Below are 10,777 nucleotides of genomic sequence, written 5' to 3' on the forward strand. Positions count from 1 at the left end.
GTCTAAGAGCTCGGAACAGAGTTCCAGTGGTGTTGTTGAACTCTGTTTTCTCTGAGCATATTCGGTGGAACCTGATGAGTTGGGACTTGATCAATCCCTGGAAGGTGCGTTTGGGCTGGAAGCTGGATTTGTGCAGTAGACAGTGTGTGTCAGTGCTTTTAAAGTAAACCTTGGTCTCGAGTGTTTTTAAAGCCACCTTGAGGTTTACTGTAATGGACTGTGGTGTCCAGGAAGTTTACTTCCTGTGTGTCTCAGTGTTGTTTTATTGTTATTTTGGAGTGGTGTGTGTTCATGAGTGTGTCAAAATCCTCGTGGCCATGGTGCCAGACCCTGAAAATGTCACCCAGGTATCTGTAGCACTGGAGTGGTCTGTTTGGGCATTTCATAAATAGAGTTTCCTCCCAGTCTGCCATGTAGATGTTAGCATAGGCCAGGGCAAGTTTTTATTTGTTTTTAAACCCATTGCTGTCCGCTGTAGGAGGGGGACACAGTGGTGCAGTGGGTTGGACGGGGTCCTGCTCTGCGGTTGGTCTGGGGTTCGAATCTCACTTGGGGTGTCTTGCGACAGACTGGTGTCCTGTCCTGGGTGTGTCCCCTCCAGCCTTAGGCTCTGAGTTGCTGGGTTTGGCTCCGGTTCCCTGTGACCCCGTATGGGCCAAGCGCCTCAGAAAGCGTGTGTGTGTGTGTTCACCTGTCTCATCACACCTTTTGGAAAATCTCCCTTTTTTTAAGGCATCCCTCTCTTATGATTAAGTGGTGCACGGACTGTATTAATTTGCAGTATGTTTTGGTTAATGTTTTGTTTGGTGTGGGGTGAAGTGGTTGTCCATTATTATCTTTAAGACTGCTTGCCCCCACCATGTTGCGCTCAGACATGAACTCTATTCTGCAAACGTACCATTTTTCATTATTATACATTTCCATTATAATAGAGAGGAGGTTAAAGAGCTGGCTGTCTGGTGCAGTCATCACAACCTGGAGCTGAACACCCTCAAAACAGTGGAGATGATTGTGGACTTTAAGAGAAACACCTCAGCATTATCCCCACTCACCATCGTGAACAGCACTGTGGCAACAGTGGAGTCATTCAGGTTCCTGGGCACTACCATCTCACAGGACCTGAAGTGGGAGTTCCACATAGACTCCATTGTGAAGAAGGCCCAGCAGAGGTTGTACTTCCTTCGCCAGCTGAGGAAGTTCAACCTGCCACAGGAGCTACTGATGCAATTCTACTCTGCAGTCGTCGAGTCTGTCCTCTGCACTTCTATAACTGTCTGGTTCGGCTCAGCTCCGAAATCAGACATCAGAAGATTACAGCAGATAGTTCGGACTGCTGGAAGAATCATCGGCACATCCCCCCCCCCCAGCTCTCCAAAAACTGTACTCGTCCAGAGTCAGTAAAAGGGCTAGCAAAATCATTGTAGACCCCTCACATCCAGGCCACTTCCTCTTCGAACCTTTGCCATCTGGCCGGCGCTACAGAGCACTGAGCACCAGGACAGGCCAGGCACAAGAAAAGTTTCTTTCCTCAGGCCATCTACCTCATGAACAGCTAAATCCCCCCTAGAGAGTAAACCAGTGCAATACATAACGCTGTTTATATTTATATCTATTTATCACATCATATGTCTTACTCACATTCCGTTGCATTTGTATAGAACATACATATAATGTCTCGTGACAATTTTTTGTATATTGTGTACTTAATATTTTTTATCCTTTATTCACATATTCTATCTTCTCATCTGTGTCTTGTCACTGTCATTCTGTCTGTGCTGTGGAAGTTTCTGTCACCAAGACAAATTCCTTGTATGTGTGAACATACTTGGCAGTAAAGCTTGTTCTGATTCTGATTCTGAATAAGAAAATGTCAGTCAGTAAGTAAAACAATGTTGGGCCCAAGTATTCAGAGTGGTACAGACAGCAATGTACACAATCACATCAACAGTGAGAGACAATACAGAAAGTCGCCAGGCAGGTACAGAAGGACCCCAGTCTTACCCCCATCCCCCCCCCCGCGTCTCTGTTGCAGCGCCCGGAGGTTTTTATAACCCGCGAGAACCCGGGGCTCTCCCTCGGCAGGTCCGTGTCGGTTTGTCCACCAGAAGAGATTGTAATCCCCGTGTGTCCAGGCGTGCCTTCGCTGCCTCCTTCAATGCGTGGTCCCGTGCCGGTCGGTCTCCAGGTCGTCCCTCGTCGATGCGTCATCCGTCTGCTTGTCTCCGATCCCCGTCGGTGTCCCCCTTGCGTGCGGTGAGGAGCATGCACCTTTGCTTAAAAAGCGTTCCCGAGTTTTCCAGGTCCGTTGTTGGTGCCGCTTTGTGCGCAAGTGCTCCGTTCAAGGTCCCAGGCACAACTCCGCTGATGTAGTGTTCTTTCATCAATATCGAGTTGTTTCCATTTGGTGATGGCGGATCCTTGGTTTTTACACTGAGCACTTTGTTGGGTTGTTATTCAGAACAGATAACAGATATTAATGTTCAGTGTAGCTTTCGTAAAGGTTAAGCAGGACTCCTGACGTTTCGCACCTAGCTGGTGCTCCTTCAGAGGAGAATCTGCTGGCTAGGGGGGCAGTGCAGTCGTTTATATCCCAAGGTGTGTGTGTGTGTGTGTGTGTGTGTGTGTGTGTGTGTGTGTGTGTGTGTGTGTGTGTGTGAGAGAGAGAGAGATGTTCATTGTGGAGTGATGGCTCTCCCTTGTGGGTGTTGTGTAGAATTGCAGGTGGGTTTGAAATTTCTGTGGTGAATGTCTTGTGATGTGGCTGGGGTTTAGGTGTCCAGGACAGGTTTGTATGCTTGGATTGGGGTAGGCTGTGGATGGGAGATGTTTTTTAGGAAAAAAAAAACGTTTTGAGCGTGTATGATGTGTGGTCTGAGGACAGGGTTAGGATGAGGGCAGGGGTCAGGGTGAGGGCTGGGGTCAAGGTGATGGTTAGGGCAAGAGTTAGGGTTCGGGGTTACGTAGGTTTCGTTCTGATCAATGTTTCTTCTTTTAATTTGTGTAATCTGTATCTACTTTTTGCCCACTTCACCGCCACCTCCCATTCTGCCTTACTGGCTAAGTCAGACGTGGGTTTCTGTGTGTGTGTGTGTGTGTGTGTATTATGCCTTCATGATGGGCCTGGAGTATATACATGTTGTTTTTCATCCAGGCCTCCACGTGTCTTTGCACTTTCTGTGATGTGATGTTGTTAGGGGATGAAGGTTTAATAAACTGGGTTAATTTGTTTGCCTCTTGGTGTGGTGGCGCAGTGGGTTGGACCGGGTCCTGCTCTCTGGTGGGTCTGGGGTTTGAGTGTCCCCCTTGGGGTGCCTTGCGACAGACTGGCATCTTGTCCTGGGTGTGTCCCCTCCAGCCTTAGGCCCTGAGTTGCTGGGTTTGGCTCCGGTTCCCCATAGGGTGAGTGGTTTGGACAGAGGGACAAGACATAGAGGACGGAAGTACAATCAAGTTAGCGTACATGCTGAGTGATGTGGGTGTGAGTCCATCTTCTTCATTGCAAAATTCTCCCGGCACTTCAGGATCATCTGGAGCACCAAAAAGAGGCCCAACATCTCCCAGTGTGTCCTCATTGTCTTCAACAGACTATGATAACACCATCATTCTGCCACATTCAGGGACTGAACCGAGAGCGTGTGCATGACCACGTGAGTTCTCTATTCCTTGCTTTCCAAACAATGTACAGGTGCAGCATATACATATGATACGGTGTGATGGATAAAATGAACCACATATTAGCAACAGCTACCGTACACACTCAACATTTCAGTTTCACCAAAGGGGGGGGGGGGGGTATTCAAAATGAAACTACAAAAGTAATAAATGTGAGTATTCTTAAATCATTGGACATATGATATGTTTTCAGATAAAGTACATAGAGACAGTGGGGGTGCGGTGGCTCAGTGGGTTGGACCTCAGTCCTGCTCTCCGGTGGGTCTGGGGTTCGAGTCCCACTTGGGGTGCCTTGCGACGGACTGGCGTCCCGTCCTGGGTGTGTCCCCTCCCCCTCCAGCCTTATGCCCTGGGTTGCCGGGTTAGGCTCCGGTTCCCCGTGACCCCGTATGGGACAGGTGGTTCTGACAATGTGTGTGTGTGTATATAGGGACATATAAGCTATGTTAAAAAAGCTATGTAAGATATGGTGAAAACCTATAAGCTCTAGTAAGCAAGCTGCTTTTCTCTGATAGTCCAAGGGCTGGTTTAAGGAAAAATGAATATGTTTTGCTGATGTTGAAAGCTCATATTAAAGATTACATTATCATAGTCTACATGGGTTTATATTTGTGGAAAGTTCAGACTTACCAGTGTCCTTGGGTGGTGTCTGCAGCTCCCTGTTTATAATGCCCGTATTGCTTGTATGAGTTGCTGTAGGTGTATTCTGACTTTGTCGGGTAGGCCCCCGGGCCCCCGATTCCGTTCGGGTTAAACTGGTGGTACGAGTAGGGGTTCATAGATTGTGAGTAGGTCTGGCTCTGATAGTACTCATGTTGGCTGTGCCCCCCCCGTCGGTCCTCTGTAGAAACCCATATCTGTGGCTGAGAACTCGGGCAAGGTTGGAGAGTCTTTGGATGCAGGGTGGCAGCTCATAGAGTTTGGGATGTCAGTCAAAATGCTGGCGAGCTGCTTTTCAAAAGCTGGTCCACTCATTATTGGTCGCACAGCATCTCCTCCTTCCTGAAAGCAGACGGTCCGAGTGTGCAGTAGATAGAGAAGGGAAAAGGACAGTAAAGCAGGACCAAATCCTTCAAAAAACTTCTCTGGTGAAATTCTCTCTGCAGAAGTGCATGCACTGGGGCAGCACCCAGCCGAGTTAAACTCTTAGTTATCGAACACTGGGTGGATTCTCTCTTCCTTTTGGCCCAGAAGAAGCCCCCCCCCCCCCCCCGGTAAAACAGCTCTGTGTCTCCTCCCCTGCTTCAAGCACACAGCACACACAACACACACCATCTTGCTGGTGCAATAATTTACTGGAATTATTGCCTTTCTATCTAAGGTAAATTCGTGTTCACCCTTAAGATGCACGTTTGGTTTGCGTTGAGCATACAACTGTAATTGAGCATAACGCTTTTTGGAAAAGGAGCCAAAGTATCATTCTGCCGACACATTATTTATATTAGTGGGATGACCTTTTCAGTGTGAGTCACCCTGCTACCATGGCCTTCCTATGTTGAGTTCATTGTCTGTGATTTGATATGTCTCCGGAACCTATTCCCTCGGTCTAAGAGCTCGGAACAGAGTTCCGGTGGTGTTGTTGAACTCTGTTTTCTCTGAGCATATTCGGTGGAACCTGATGAGTTGGGACTTGATCAATCCCTGGAAGGTGCGTTTGGGCTGGAAGCTGGATTTGTGCAGTAGACAGTGTGTGTCAGTGCTTTTAAAGTAAACCTTGGTCTCGAGTGTTTTTAAAGCCACCTTGAGGTTTACTGTAATGGACTGTGGTGTCCAGGAAGTTTACTTCCTGTGTGTCTCAGTGTTGTTTTATTGTTATTTTGGAGTGGTGTGTGTTCATGAGTGTGTCAAAATCCTCGTGGCCATGGTGCCAGACCCTGAAAATGTCACCCAGGTATCTGTAGCACTGGAGTGGTCTGTTTGGGCATTTCATAAATAGAGTTTCCTCCCAGTCTGCCATGTAGATGTTAGCATAGGCCAGGGCAAGTTTTTATTTGTTTTTAAACCCATTGCTGTCCGCTGTAGGAGGGGGACACAGTGGCACAGTGGTGCAGTGGGTTGGACGGGGTCCTGCTCTGCGGTTGGTCTGGGGTTCGAATCTCACTTGGGGTGTCTTGCGACAGACTGGTGTCCTGTCCTGGGTGTGTCCCCTCCAGCCTTAGGCTCTGAGTTGCTGGGTTTGGCTCCGGTTCCCTGTGACCCCGTATGGGCCAAGCGCCTCAGAAAGCGTGTGTGTGTGTGTGTGTGTGTGTTCACCTGTCTCATCACACCTTTTGGAAAATCTCCCTTTTTTTAAGGCATCCCTCTCTTATGATTAAGTGGTGCACGGACTGTATTAATTTGCAGTATGTTTTGGTTAATGTTTTGTTTGGTGTGGGGTGAAGTGGTTGTCCATTATTATCTTTAAGACTGCTTGCCCCCACCATGTTGCGCTCAGACATGAACTCTATTCTGCAAACGTACCATTTTTCATTATTATACATTTCCATTATAATAGAGAGGAGGTTAAAGAGCTGGCTGTCTGGTGCAGTCATCACAACCTGGAGCTGAACACCCTCAAAACAGTGGAGATGATTGTGGACTTTAAGAGAAACACCTCAGCATTATCCCCACTCACCATCGTGAACAGCACTGTGGCAACAGTGGAGTCATTCAGGTTCCTGGGCACTACCATCTCACAGGACCTGAAGTGGGAGTTCCACATAGACTCCATTGTGAAGAAGGCCCAGCAGAGGTTGTACTTCCTTCGCCAGCTGAGGAAGTTCAACCTGCCACAGGAGCTACTGATGCAATTCTACTCTGCAGTCGTCGAGTCTGTCCTCTGCACTTCTATAACTGTCTGGTTCGGCTCAGCTCCGAAATCAGACATCAGAAGATTACAGCAGATAGTTCGGACTGCTGGAAGAATCATCGGCACATCCCCCCCCCCCCCCAGCTCTCCAAAAACTGTACTCGTCCAGAGTCAGTAAAAGGGCTAGCAAAATCATTGTAGACCCCTCACATCCAGGCCACTTCCTCTTCGAACCTTTGCCATCTGGCCGGCGCTACAGAGCACTGAGCACCAGGACAGGCCAGGCACAAGAAAAGTTTCTTTCCTCAGGCCATCTACCTCATGAACAGCTAAATCCCCCCTAGAGAGTAAACCAGTGCAATACATAACGCTGTTTATATTTATATCTATTTATCACATCATATGTCTTACTCACATTCCGTTGCATTTGTATAGAACATACATATAATGTCTCGTGACAATTTTTTGTATATTGTGTACTTAATATTTTTTATCCTTTATTCACATATTCTATCTTCTCATCTGTGTCTTGTCACTGTCATTCTGTCTGTGCTGTGGAAGTTTCTGTCACCAAGACAAATTCCTTGTATGTGTGAACATACTTGGCAGTAAAGCTTGTTCTGATTCTGATTCTGAATAAGAAAATGTCAGTCAGTAAGTAAAACAATGTTGGGCCCAAGTATTCAGAGTGGTACAGACAGCAATGTACACAATCACATCAACAGTGAGAGACAATACAGAAAGTCGCCAGGCAGGTACAGAAGGACCCCAGTCTTACCCCCATCCCCCCCCCCGCGTCTCTGTTGCAGCGCCCGGAGGTTTTTATAACCCGCGAGAACCCGGGGCTCTCCCTCGGCAGGTCCGTGTCGGTTTGTCCACCAGAAGAGATTGTAATCCCCGTGTGTCCAGGCGTGCCTTCGCTGCCTCCTTCAATGCGTGGTCCCGTGCCGGTCGGTCTCCAGGTCGTCCCTCGTCGATGCGTCATCCGTCTGCTTGTCTCCGATCCCCGTCGGTGTCCCCCTTGCGTGCGGTGAGGAGCATGCACCTTTGCTTAAAAAGCGTTCCCGAGTTTTCCAGGTCCGTTGTTGGTGCCGCTTTGTGCGCAAGTGCTCCGTTCAAGGTCCCAGGCACAACTCCGCTGATGTAGTGTTCTTTCATCAATATCGAGTTGTTTCCATTTGGTGATGGCGGATCCTTGGTTTTTACACTGAGCACTTTGTTGGGTTGTTATTCAGAACAGATAACAGATATTAATGTTCAGTGTAGCTTTCGTAAAGGTTAAGCAGGACTCCTGACGTTTCGCACCTAGCTGGTGCTCCTTCAGAGGAGAATCTGCTGGCTAGGGGGGCAGTGCAGTCGTTTATATCCCAAGGTGTGTGTGTGTGTGTGTGTGTGTGTGTGTGTGTGTGTGTGTGTGTGTGTGTGTGTGTGTGTGTGTGTGTGTGAGAGAGAGAGATGTTCATTGTGGAGTGATGGCTCTCCCTTGTGGGTGTTGTGTATAATTGCAGGTGGGTTTGAAATTTCTGTGGTGAATGTCTTGTGATGTGGCTGGGGTTTAGGTGTCCAGGACAGGTTTGTATGCTTGGATTGGGGTAGGCTGTGGATGGGAGATGTTTTTTAGGAAAAAAAAAACGTTTTGAGCGTGTATGATGTGTGGTCTGAGGACAGGGTCAGGGTGAGGGCTGGGGTCAGGGTCATGGTTAGGGCAAGAGTTAGGGTTCGGGGTTACGTAGGTTTCGTTCTGATCAATGTTTCTTCTTTTAATTTGTGTAATCTGTATCTACTTTTTGCCCACTTCACCGCCACCTCCCATTCTGCCTTACTGGCTAAGTCAGACGTGGGTTTCTGTGTGTGTGTGTGTGTGTGTGTGTATTATGCCTTCATGATGGGCCTGGAGTATATACATGTTGTTTTTCATCCAGGCCTCCACGTGTCTTTGCACTTTCTGTGATGTGATGTTGTTAGGGGATGAAGGTTTAATAAACTGGGTTAATTTGTTTGCCTCTTGGTGTGGTGGCTCAGTGGGTTGGACCTCAGTCCTGCTCTCCGGTGGGTCTGGGGTTCGAGTCCCACTTGGGGTGCCTTGCGATGGACTGGCGTCCCGTCCTGGGTGTGTCCCCTCCCCCTCCAGCCTTATGCCCTGGGTTGCCGGGTTAGGCTCCGGTTCCCCGTGACCCTGTATGGGACAGGCGGTTCTGACAATGTGTGTGTGTGTATATAGGGACATATAAGCTATGTTAAAAAAGCTATGTAAGATACAGGTGAAAACCTATAAGCTCTAGTAAGCAAGCTGCTTTTCTCTGATAGTCCAAGGGCTGGTTTAAGGAAAAATGAATATGTTTTGCTGATGTTGAAAGCTCATATTAAAGATTACATTATCATAGTCTACATGGGTTTATATTTGTGGAAAGTTCAGACTTACCAGTGTCCTTGGGTGGTGTCTGCAGCTCCCTGTTTATAATGCCCGTATTGCTTGTATGAGTTGCTGTAGGTGTATTCTGACTTTGTCGGGTAGGCCCCCGGGCCCCCGATTCCGTTCGGGTTAAACTGGTGGTACGAGTAGGGGTTCATAGATTGTGAGTAGGTCTGGCTCTGATAGTACTCATGTTGGCTGTGCCCCGTCTGTCCTCTGTAGAAACCCATATCTGTGGCTGAGAACTCGGGCAAGGTTGGAGAGTCTTTGGATGCAGGGTGGCAGCTCATAGAGTTTGGGATGTCAGTCAAAATGCTGGCGAGCTGCTTTTCAAAAGCTGGTCCACTCATTATTGGTCGCACAGCATCTCCTCCTTCCTGAAAGCAGACGGTCCGAGTGTGCAGTAGATAGAGAAGGGAAAAGAGCAGTAAAGCAGGACCAATGCCCGTATTGCTTGTATGACTTGCTGTAGGTGCTCCCAAGCCAAACATTGCCCTTGCACACCATGTGACGTCGCAGTTACCTGCCTCGCCCCCCCCTTCCTGTTCGCGGATAAAACTAATAACCAGCTTTCTCCTCTCCAGCAACTTAGCTTTACTCCACAACTTTATTCGACTACCGGCACCGAGCCCCGCCCTACCTACCTGCACCTGACCGACCACATCTCTGTGCTCAAGCGCTGTCTACGCATGCGCAACAGCTTCCCGCGGATTTCACTTACGTCCTCTTTTTAAACTTACAGGAACCGATCTCACCATTGGGTCTCTTGTGCTTGACAATGTTAATTCCAAGCTAACCTTGGCACACTTGAATTCTTCTACAAGACTAGTCAGTGGTAATTCCAAAACCCCCTTTCCATACAAAGCCACACTACTCAAACAATGAGGAACTCCCAACCATCTCCTAATAGCTTTGCTCATAACCCTTTCCAGTCTTTCAACCCCTGACATAGGAACCTAGTTAGTTAGCGGCCATCTAATATTAGGCAATAAACCAGACTGCAAGCACCAAACCTTCAGCTTCCCTGGTAAAAAAGATTTATCAAGCCTATTAATTGCCTGCACTACATCCTCCCTTAATCTTTTAACCTGCTCCCTGTCGCTTAGTGAGGAATCATACCATTGACCCAAGCTCTTAATTGGCCTTTCAGCCACTGACGGAATCTTTTCCCCATCAATCTGGAAATTCTCCTGCGATAACTTTCCTTTAACTATTGACAAGCTCCTACACTTGCTAGGTTTAATTCTGAATCCGGCCAACTTTAGATTTCCATTCAACTTTGTTAATAAGCAACGAGTACATGGCTCAGTAGTAGTAAGCACAGTCATATCGTCCATATACGTTCTGATTGGCGGAAGGCGAGAACTGTCCTTCAGCCTCATACCCCCAACCACCCATCTCGAAGCCATTATTATCACCTCCATAGCATGGGAGGTGAATCGGTGGTGTCTACAACACAACTTTGGGATGCGTGTACTGTTGCTCCCCCAATTGCGGGGTATGGCTCTCGCTAGGGTGAGGAGAGGCCCAGTTAGCGTCGTGCAGCTATACTGTTATACTACAGTCGTACAAACCTCCCATGCTTTACACACAGCAACCTCAGCTCCGCCTTCCTTTCCCCAAAAAAAACATTCACACCTACACAGGGACTGTCACAATATTCAGGTGAAATAAACCCAACAAACATTTAATATAAAACGTCCACACAAATAAACATTATATAATTCACACCACCAAAGCAAAGAAAACGAACACGTTTTTTTTCCTTTATATATATTATATGACTCAGTCTCTGGTACCGGCGTCGTCTCGTTGGCGCGCTTTAGTCTGGAGCTCCTTGTCCACCACCGAGGGAAATTCCCGCCGTTACTCACGGTTTTCGTGCAGTGCAGGAAACCGACAGC

This window comes from Scleropages formosus, chromosome 17 (genome assembly GCF_900964775.1).
Source record: "Scleropages formosus chromosome 17, fSclFor1.1, whole genome shotgun sequence".
In the NCBI taxonomy this organism is placed as follows: Eukaryota; Metazoa; Chordata; class Actinopteri; order Osteoglossiformes; family Osteoglossidae; genus Scleropages; species Scleropages formosus.